The sequence below is a fragment of the Scylla paramamosain genome, chromosome 17 (genome assembly GCF_035594125.1).
Source record: "Scylla paramamosain isolate STU-SP2022 chromosome 17, ASM3559412v1, whole genome shotgun sequence".
NCBI classification, from domain to species: Eukaryota; Metazoa; Arthropoda; class Malacostraca; order Decapoda; family Portunidae; genus Scylla; species Scylla paramamosain.
The window spans coordinates 4,519,959-4,530,000 of NC_087167.1; the positions used below are offsets into that span (position 1 = coordinate 4,519,959).

At 39.1% G+C, this 10,042-nt stretch overlaps 1 non-coding gene across 1 annotated transcript; it reads right to left on the reverse strand.

Moving 5' to 3' along the window:
- Positions 1–434: 434 nt before the first annotated feature.
- Positions 435–507, reverse strand: Trnak-uuu (transfer RNA lysine (anticodon UUU)). The gene has a single exon. It is a non-coding gene; the product is annotated as a tRNA-Lys (tRNA).
- Between the last annotated feature and the right edge of the window lie 9,535 nt (positions 508–10,042).

Here is a 10,042-nt window from a genome sequence, read left to right on the forward strand (position 1 = left end):
TGTGCCTGTAGGTGTAGCCTGTAGGCTCGCTAATTGTACTGCAGTGCTGTAGTGTCTCCACACACTGTTCATCTTTTGATCCGTTGCCTTACGACTCACTGGCCTCTTAACGACTCAGGCAGGGTTTGCTGAGCAATCATACAACTGTTTTTCTTATTTCTAATTTGAAAATATAATTTGTTTGTTGACACTTACATGTTTTGTGTTTTCCTTTTTTCAAATTTTTGCTTCCAACAACTCCAGCGCCTTCACATAGCCACGGGTTCGGTGCAAATTTGTGTCGCTCGGCATGGAAGCAATTAAGTAAAGTTTCAGTCTTTGTAATTGCCCAGCCTTGATCTTAGTGCTGCAGATGTCTCGAGATTGCTCCTGAGCCAGGTCTTTAGAACTGTAGAAGAAAACAAACAAAAAACAAAAATTAACTCTCCTGTCATCGCCCGAACAGGGACTTGAACCCTGGACCCTTAGGTTAAAAGCCTAATGCTCTACCGACTGAGCTATCCGGGCTCGATATTAGTGATAATTACCTGCCCTTGTACTGTGCACGCTCTTGTAATTGTGACCCTCGTTGGCTGGGTCTCCTATTAGTCATGATACAGCACATGGAAAATAAGTACTAAGAATTTTTTATTTATTTATTTATTTATTTTATTTATTTATTTTATATATTTATTTATTTATTTTTTTTTTTAACGAAGCATATTACTGACTAATTTCATCACAATTCCCGTTTCCTGTTTGAAACACATTTCGATATCGTCATTAAATTTCTGGGAACAGGAATCCATAATGGAAATGTTTTTAATATTTATTTATTATTTTTTATAGGAAACTGAAATCTCTATTGATTTCCTTTCTTGTTGCAATTACTTCACCCTCTCCTTCACCCTCTCTTCATTGTTTTTTTTTTTTTATTTATTTTTCTCCTCCTCCTCTTCCTCCTTCATCGCTGCAGCCTCTTCAGCCCCTACAGCCAAAATCCAGTAATCATGTAACATTTTAGTGGAAAAAAAGGAGATAACGAGGGTTTGAGGAATGAGAGAATAAAAGCAAGAACTTTTATTTCTTTACAAAAGTATTAATAAATTATAATAACCTCATGAAAATTGTAATAAAAATAGCAGCATCGCGTAAATATAAAACGCTATTTCTATGCAAATTAATGAAATGTAAAGATCATCTTACAATTACGTCTTGATTAAACATTTTATATATATATATATATATATATATATATATATATATATATATATATATATATATATATATATATATATATATATATATATATATATATATATATATACCTACTTTTTTTTTCTAAAGCAAATCGATCTTCTTTACTAATACAGGGAAGACTTTCCAGAGTCGAGCACATTATTTCAAACAATCGTCTCTTTGGTTGTTATAGTCACACACGTCTCTCAGTACACAATAATGACTGCAACCTTACCCTAACATTATTAAAATTCTTTACCAGAGCGAGTACGAATGAATCCAGTTAGGATACTTCATGGTATTAGACGTCGTGAAACATGAATGGTAAACTTTCTGCATTTATCCCTTCCGATTAATGCCCTGGTGGTATAGCGGCTGTTTGTCTCACAGTCAAGGAGACAAAATTTCGCATCTCGGGGCGGGTGATCATGTGGAACTCAAATATTTTCGCGCTGTAGGTGTTCCCAGAGAAAAAAGTAGAAAGTCTAGTGCAGCGAGCCGGCGGGAGGAGGGGCGGCATGCAGTTAGCATGATCAAAAGAGCAGTCATCGTGAAAATAGCGGTGGAAGATAGCAAGATGTGCTACACTGCAGCGAAGAGAGGGACTGAAGACACTCAGTCAGAGGAGTTGATGAAACGAAATGCTATTGATTCCATTCTATCTAAAAGTTTTGATAAACAAGAGCTTTCGTTTCGAGAGAAAAAAAAAGTGTTGTCCCCGATTACATTATATTAAAAAAATAAATAAATAAAATAAAATAAAGTAATAATGATAAATAAATAAAAGATAACTAATCTCGTGTTATGGCTTCCCTATACCCTTCCCCACCCTATAAACAGACAAAATAATCATATATAGTGTCAGCCTTCTCGATGTCTTCGGTTGCAACATTACCGTTTTCCAGGCGGACGAGGCTCATGTGGGTTGATTACTTTTCCCTTTGAACGTAACTCTAAAATTCCTTGGGATTGGATCTTACTAATATTTGTAATATATAATTTGGTTGTCACCGTTTAGTTTCTTTTTTTTTCCTAAGTCTATCGTACTTAATTTTATCATTCGTTTAAAGTTAACAAATATTTACTACAGCCACTTTTAAAGTTAATAAATATTTACTACTGCCACATTATTTCATGAAAGAAACGTGATCCTCCCCGGCGGAGAATCTAACCCCTGTCTCCCGCGTGACAGGCGGGATACTAACCACTATACTAACGAGGATCAAGAGAGCGCAGAAGGACAAAGTATAGAGAAAAAAATAAATAAATAAAAAGAAAAGAGGTGCAGGCTAAGAAGGTATTTGTTGCAGCTGGAAGTTGACAGCAGGGAGAGAGAAAGGGTCCTGGGGTGCCCTTGAGGCAATTCCGACTCGTGTAACAAAGACAAAGGACTTTAGAAGTGTTTGAAATGCACAACGTATGAACATGTAAGAACTAAATAAAAGAGCAGGGATGGGAGAGGGCTTGGGCAGACGGGCTGGGTAGGAATTAAAATAGAGGACAGAGAGAGAGAGAGAGAGAGAGAGCGGGGCAGGGACAGAGTGACGGGAGAAAGATAAATTGATGGGACAGAGATGCAGAAGTGAGGAAGGGATAGAAGTGCGGAACAAGGATATGACGAGGAACAGAGGGGCCAGGCAGGGGCTCACTGGCTGGGCAAAGACACAGAAGCGGAGTAGACAGGACAAGGATAGAGGCACAGAAACCATCACGCGGGACAGAGATAGAGAATCGGGGTAAGGAGAAAAAGGCAAGGCAGGGATTTTCTGAAAGGTCAAGAGAAAGAAGGAACATGCTGAAAACCTTTACCGTAATGTACCTTTATGTGAAAAAAAAAATCCTTAAAACTTCTGCTGAACTGTAGAGAAAATGCAGATACACGAATATTTCAGCAAGGCAAGATATGTGATTACTGAAGGACTATAGGACTTAACGGGAAATGTACGTAGCCTTCAGGTTAATAACAGTAATAAGAGGAGAGCTAGTTCCTCCCTTTGCCACAATGTCACAAGCACCAAAATTCATCACTTTCAAGCAAGTGGCGAGAGCGATTATTAAAACTGCTGCTTCAGGATTTAGAACAATGATATCTGCTATCAGGTTTAATATTTATTCTCCGCGTGCCGCAGTCTGATAGTGAGAGGAACGTAGTCTTATGGGGCCACTCTTTGCAATTCCTATCATTCTCTCTCCTTTTATTTCTCCTTCTTTCCCTTAGAGACCCATTCACTTACTCCTCACTTTCTTTTTTTTTTTTTTTCGCTCAAATTGTTGCTTCCTTAATCTAATTCTTGTTTTCCAACCACTCTTGTGATTACTCTTACATTTGAGGTCTCTCTCTCTCTCTCTCTCTCTCTCTCTCTCTCTCTCTCTCTCTCTCTCTCTCTCTCTCTCTCTCTCTCTCTCTCTCTCTCTCTCTCTCTCTCTCTCTCTCTCTCTCTCACACACACACACGCGCACACACACACACACACACACACACACACACACACACACACACACACACACACACACACACACACACACACACACACACACAGAGAGAGAGAGAGAGAGAGAGAGAGAGAGAGAGAGAGAGAAGAGAGAGAGAGAGAGAGAGAGAGAATTTTTAATAATACCGTACACTGATTTCTTTTCAAACAAACCTCCAAAATTGAACGTAAAATAAACAATAAAATGTTAATCCTCATAAAGTATAAATAAAATAATTGTCAGAAGCTGTGAACTCCTGTGTGTGTGTGTGTGTGTGTGTGTGTGTGTGTGTGTGTGTGTGTGTGTGTGTGCTGCAGTGGTCTGCACACTACACATAACTGTCACTTGTATCAAACAGCAAGTTGTAGGTGCAAATAACACTCACGCGGCTTATCGTTCCCTATCACTGCTGAACACACACACACACACACACACACACACACACACAGACACATATTACTGCTAACCTGCCATTTCACAGCCCTTGATTTTTTTTTACATGTATTTTTTACTCGTCCTTCATTTTTTACTCGAAATCCTTCAAGACTTAACTCACCTTGTGACTTGTGGCACCTAGCCAAAAACATCTCCAGTAAGTTTACTTCTTCATCTTTCCCTCTTTTATTTCAACCTGATAGCACCACTGCCATCTCAGTTATTTCTAATGTTGAATATTCTTCGCTCTGTTCCTGCACTGCACTTTTCCACGTTTTTTTCTCGTAGACGTTCATCCCTTCAGGAAGTAAACAGTTCACGCAGGGAAGCCACAGAACGCCTGATATCTGATCTCTCTAAAATTTCTGACTGGAGCAGAGTAAACTTATTATTGTTCAATGCCTCAAAAAACTCATTTCCTTCATCTATCAACTCGACATAACCTTCCAGACAACTATCCTCTCTTCAGTGACACTCAACTGTCCCCCTCTTCTACAGTGAACATCTTCGGTCTGTCCTTTACTTATATCTAAACTAGGAACTTCACATCTCATCTCTATTTAAAACAGCTTCTATAAAGTTAGGCGTTCTGAGTCGTCTCCAACAGTCTTTCTCGTACCCCTTGCTGGTAACTCTGTGCAGTGCTTTATCCGTCCATGTATGGAGTATGCTTCACATGTATGGGGGGGAGGGTTCCACTCATATCGCTCTTTTAGACAAGGTGGAATCAAAAGCTTTTCGTCCCATCAACTCCTCTCCTCTACCTGACTGTCTTCAGCCTCTCGTCGCCGCAATGTTGCATCTCTTGCTATCTTCTTTCGCTATTTTCATGTCAACTGCTCTTGTGGTCTTGCTAATTGAATGCCTCCGCTCCTCCTCCTTCTCCTCCTCGCTGCACAAGACTTTCTTCTTTTCTCACCCCTTTTCTGTCCACCTTTTTAATGCAAGAGTTAACCAATATTTTCAATCATTCATCCCTTTCTCTGTAAACCCTGGAACTCCCTGCCTGCTTCTGTATTTCCACCTTCCTATAACTCGAACTCTTTCAAGAGGGAGGTTTCAGAACACTTATCCTTTAATTTGTGATGACTACTTTGACTGCTTTGAGATTGGCACCTCAGTTGGCCTTTTTTTTCTTTTTTCTTATATATTTTGTTGCCCTTGACCAGTGTCTTTCCTACATAAAAAAGAAAAAGTTCCGTACGTTTTTATAATTTCTGGCACAGCGCCATTACTGCCATTATCAGGTCTCTTTAAACGGCACAATTATCATAGCATCCAGTACTTACACTCTCCTCCGCAAATACTGTATCTCGCACTTTTATTTTATCATGTAGCAAGTTTCTGTACCATACTGTAGTCAATGCAGTGTCGCGAACTCACCTAGCAAGAACGTAAAAATCTACTGCTGTGATGGTGTACTGTCCCGCGCATCTTGCTGATAGGAAGTCCATTAAGTTCTCCCTTACATAAGTCCGAGCACAGCGCCGTTACAGCCTCCTCTCTGGGTTCGTATTCATTCCGTGGTCTGTCACTAGTATTTCTTATATGTTATAGCGCAAGTTGTCTGTTTTCAAGCGCGTTTTCATTATAGTGGTGATATTTCAACGAACATTCTGCGTCATTATTGGGAGAAACCACCATGAGAACTCGTGGAATAATCTTTTTGAAGGTAGTTTTTTTCTGAATGGGTAAAATGTTTAAAAATACTGTCCTTGGGTACGCACACTGAGAACTATTCACTCCAAACGAGAACACACGTGTCTATACATTATTCATACCATAACGGGTGACTAACACAGCTACGAGTACACATGCATGCGAGGGAATGTGATAGAAGCTGGAAGATGAAACTATTTCTTTCCCAAGGCCTTTATTTCATAGGAGTCTTCCCTCTCTGCACCCTTTCATCAAAGATCTTTCTCTACGCTCTCTTTCTTACAAATTTCCTGCCGAGGCTTGTCCCTTCTAGTCGTCCTCTACAGACATCCTCCTCTTAGTTCGTTCTCCTTCCGGGTTTCTTCTATGTGAGGCTTTCCCTTCTCCCTTACAGCTTTCATTTCCTGCCTCTTCTCCTCCTAGTCTCCCTGAGCGGCCCCTTCGCCTCAAACCTCATGTGCACACGCCCACTCGCAGACAGTATTCCTTACTCGCCTCTTTCCTTCCGGGATTATTACGCACACTGGCAGTTCTCGCTCAGGTTGTTCTTCGCCCTCCCTAGTCCTTTTTCTCTCAGATCCTGCAGGTGTGGCTTTTTTTTCCCTCCCTTCGGAGAGGATCAAGTCAGATGCAGATGGCAAATAGCAAGACATCACAGGGAACACAACGCCATCAGACCAACTGGGTAGTATATGGAAATGCAGTCTGGTATACACGGAAGACGAAAGAAACGTATAATTGTGTGTGTGGGTATGTGGGGGGGGGGGGTAGAGGCGTGCGTTTATGAGTGTTTTTTTTTTTTCTGTTAAGCGTTGTTTTACCTGGTAAGGTCTTTTTTGTTATGTTCATGGTCTGTGGCGGCGGAAGGCAGTCGTGCTGCAACTATTGATATTCTGTTTTCTTTTGGAGGCTTAGATGTTGGCCTCAGTATTTTGTGGAGGTTTGATTGGCCCCTGCCCTTGGTAGATTATTAAAGTGACTCCTCATACCGGCTCCCAGAGCTTCCCGATGCAGTCCCCGTTGAGGCATTGTTAGGAAGCTTGCGGGTTTTCTTCCATCATTTAGCGATAGCTTGAAAAGTGGCTCACTGATATCACCAGTGAGTTGATGCATTACCGTTAATTTTTAAGTTTATTTTTTTACTAGTAAGACTGTGACTGGCTAGTGAATGGGTTTTCCGTAAGACTAGACGGAATAATAATGTTCAGAAGTTTTCATTTGTTGTCTCGAGTACTGCAAATTTAAATAAATGAATACTGAATTTGTTTTTTATGACTTGTAAATTGGTTTACTTTTTGCGTTAGGTGATCAGTAACCAAACCTCTAAATTATGCAATCTTCATAGAGAAAATCACAATATTTCACGTTGGTAAATAGTACGTCAGTAATAATTGAGGAAATGGACTAAGATGCGTTCTCTGCTTTACGTGAGCGAAACTGTACTCGTGTATTAAACTTTTGCTGGAAACGTTGTGACGAACCAGTAGTCCTGTAAAATGTGTGCGTGCGTTTGTGTGTGTGTGTGTGTGTGTGTGTGTGTGTGTGTGTGTGTGTGTGTGTGTGTGTAGTTTATCCATATTTTTGAGAATCATATATTAGTTTTGGTGTGTGCTTTTGTGCCATTCCTTTTCTTTTAAGTGCCATGTGCCCTGGGGAAAGAAAAAAAAAAAATATCTCCCACTCTTTTTGTCGCTCTATAAAAATTACTTAGAGTTTCCGAAAAGTTGACTGGTTTACTTCCTGAGGTGTCTTCATACTCCTTTTCTGAAACTGTTTAAGTCGTACAAAGTCTTTAACAGTGACCAGTTAGAAAGACTGGAGAAACTGGTTAGCTTTTCCATTAGAGGTGAACAAAATAAGGGTAGGTCTTAAAAATTTTACGGTAATAAAGCCTTGGAAATGGGGAGGCATACAGGTATCTTTATTTCTTTTTCACTGTCTGTCTCCTCCGACACACAACTTCACAAATGTATAATTTTTTTTTACTTGTTTAATTTGCCGTCATCCAATACATAATCATGGTCTGAGCCTCTCTCTTCGTTTTGCCAATTCCTGAACGTTCGTTTCCTTTATATTTATCGGTAGATCTCTTTTCACTAGTCTCTTTCAGTTCAACCACAATTCCTTGCAACTTTTTTCGAACCCTCTAGAACCGTATCATCAGCGTAATGCATGTCTGTCACGTTTTTTCCTTCCGGTTCTGGGTTCCCTCCGGTTTTCCGTGCATTTTTGTCCATAATTATAAGAAGTATGTCTAGGGAAAGTGCATACCCCAGCCTCACTCCTCTCTTGCTCTGCTTATTCTGATTTCTTTTCCTTTCATTTTCTCAGCCGCTCTCTGATTCCAATACAGACTTGCAGTTAACTTAGTAATATCCTTACCATCCCGTTTCCTTTAGTATATTCATCACTTTCTCTTGTCTTTCTGCAACCAATGCCTTTTCAGCATCAACAAAGCACCTTCGTATAATTCTGCAATCAAACTTATCCTTGACACTTCATTTTCTTACGTATTTTCACTTCTCTTGTTTTATTGTGCTAATGTTTCTTTTCATTTTTTTTTTCGGCAAAACACATACGTATACATATTTTTTTCCATTTCCTTCACTTGTTCAATATTAACATTTCTGAAGACGTTGGCTTTGCATTGACAAATTACATAATGGTCCGCTTCATAATGAGTCTCGGTAATGACTTCTCCTGTGTAACATAAAGCCTCTTAATCTTATCACTATTCCCTAACTTTGGGATTACTTTTTCTACTTGTTTTTATTGAATGCATTTTTTTTTTATTTTATCACTTTATTTTATTTTTTATTTATTTATTTTATTTTTTTTCAGTCACACACACCGCAATGACTCATAGTACAACGTGAACCATCGCGGTCTTCTCACGATACTCTAAGCTTACAAACTATTTTTCTATTTAACTATAATCCACTTCATTTTATTTACTTTATCACTATATTTTTACTTCTATCATTATTTTTCTAGGAGCACATGTCATCAAGATGTCTGTGAACACAATGCTAATTTGTCAACGTATCATCGTGTTCATTCTGCTGTCGGGGTCACCTCTTCCAGTGTGGAGTCTGTGTTCCTTCACCTTTATTACAAGCATCCACCTGCCACCCGTGCCTTTCACATATACTCTTTTAATATATGCTCAGGTGCAGTCACGCTTCCCTACTTCATTTAATTTGCTCTATTTTCACTTAAACCTACTTTTGCTGTTCATTCTTTTCTATTTATTTTGTTTATTTCAAAGTATTTTTTTGCTCGTTTATTTTATTACTTTATGTAGTTTATCTAACAGGTAACGTGTATTTTTTTATTTATTTATACTTTGTGTTATTATTTTGCTTTAGCTGTGTTTTATTTTTTATTACAATTTTTACAGCAAACATGCCTGCCCATTTTTTTGTTTGTTTTTGTTTCATTCGTACACTAATTTATTTATTTTTCTTATTATTTTTGTATTATTTTTTCTACTTATTTTCTCGTTTCACTATAATATAAATAAAAAAAAAATTACAAACCCGCAGCAACACATCTGGTCATTTTTATTTATGCATTTATTGTTTTATTAACTTTTACCTGATATTGTTTTATTTTATATCTTTACTTTGTATTTTTATTCTATTTTATTTTTATTTGTGCATCTATTGCTACACACACACACACACACACACGCACACACGCCGCGCCCTTACACAACCCTCCTTAAGTCAAGCTCCCTCTTCCCTCTTGAGTCCAAAATGCCTCTTGAGTTGGGCTGCTCCGTCGTGGCATTGCTGGCTGCGGGCGCCTCTGCTGTTATTGCTGTTGGCGGGCTGCTGCGGATTCGGATATTGGAGTTTTGTCGTTGGTTATTCTTTATTTTTTCCTTTACTTATCTGCAGCAATGCATATTTTGATTCGGTCGCATTTCGTGTCCTTAGTCCATTTCACGACATTTCTCTCGCGTCGGTTCCCAAAGTTTTCCAGTCAAGAAAGAAATATTATCGTGTTGTGTCGCTGGGTAGTGGCGGCGCGAGAGAGGCTGGTCTGGCGAGGCTTTCTGCTAGGCAAGGAGTGTAGTTCCAGCACCACCATCACTACTACTACTACTACTATTACTACTACTACTGGTATGGTAAAGGGAACGGCGGTGTTGCGCGCTATGCTGTCTGGCTGAGAAAATAGTGCGACATTATTTCTTGTGCATCTTAAAATATGAACTCTCCCTTAACCTCCTGGGTGGACGAGGTACAATTGA